Below are 569 nucleotides of genomic sequence, written 5' to 3'. Positions count from 1 at the left end.
AATTTAAAAGTAGCCCAATTCTGTGGAAAAAATGCGGACTTGGCAACCCTGCATCCAACAAGAGCTTTGACTGATCACAGGTCGAGAATAAGGAGAGATGACTGACAAGACCATGCTGGAGTATTTGCTGCTCAACAGATTCTGAGCTCATTGACAAATATCTGATCTTGTAAGATGTGCTTCCTTTACACAGAGTGCGTGTGATCGCGAAATCGAAAGTGAAAGTGAAAGTAAACAGTGCAAATGTTCATTCAAAAATATTTAAATACACCACATCCTGAGAGCGGCTCCCTGATGCGCCAAAATTATACACAATATTAGAATGTTTAAAGAAGTGGACACGAAAATCGCGGGAGCGAAACACATGTTGCGGGAGCAGGCCGTAGATTCAGTAGATTCAGCGGGAGCGAGATTAAGAAAACAGCCGAATCCCAGACATTTTGGGCAATTAGGCCGGACGCGCCAGACGCATTTTTGTAGGTCCAAAAAGAGGATATGTCCGGGGAAAAGAGGACGTATGGTCACCCTAATTTATAATCTATTGCTAATCGATGTATTCTTTTTAAAGT

At 42.4% G+C, this 569-nt stretch overlaps 1 protein-coding gene across 1 annotated transcript in view; it reads left to right on the top strand.

Moving 5' to 3' along the window:
- Positions 1 to 569, top strand: part of LOC107680583 (threonine--tRNA ligase, cytoplasmic-like) — a 13,678-nt gene that overhangs the window by 3,817 nt on the left and 9,292 nt on the right. The gene's annotated exons all lie outside the window — the stretch shown is intronic.

The sequence above is a fragment of the Sinocyclocheilus anshuiensis genome, unplaced genomic scaffold (genome assembly GCF_001515605.1).
Source record: "Sinocyclocheilus anshuiensis isolate Anshui unplaced genomic scaffold, SAMN03320099.WGS_v1.1 scaffold697, whole genome shotgun sequence".
In the NCBI taxonomy this organism is placed as follows: Eukaryota; Metazoa; Chordata; class Actinopteri; order Cypriniformes; family Cyprinidae; genus Sinocyclocheilus; species Sinocyclocheilus anshuiensis.
This window is presented reverse-complemented; position numbering and strand designations above follow the sequence as displayed.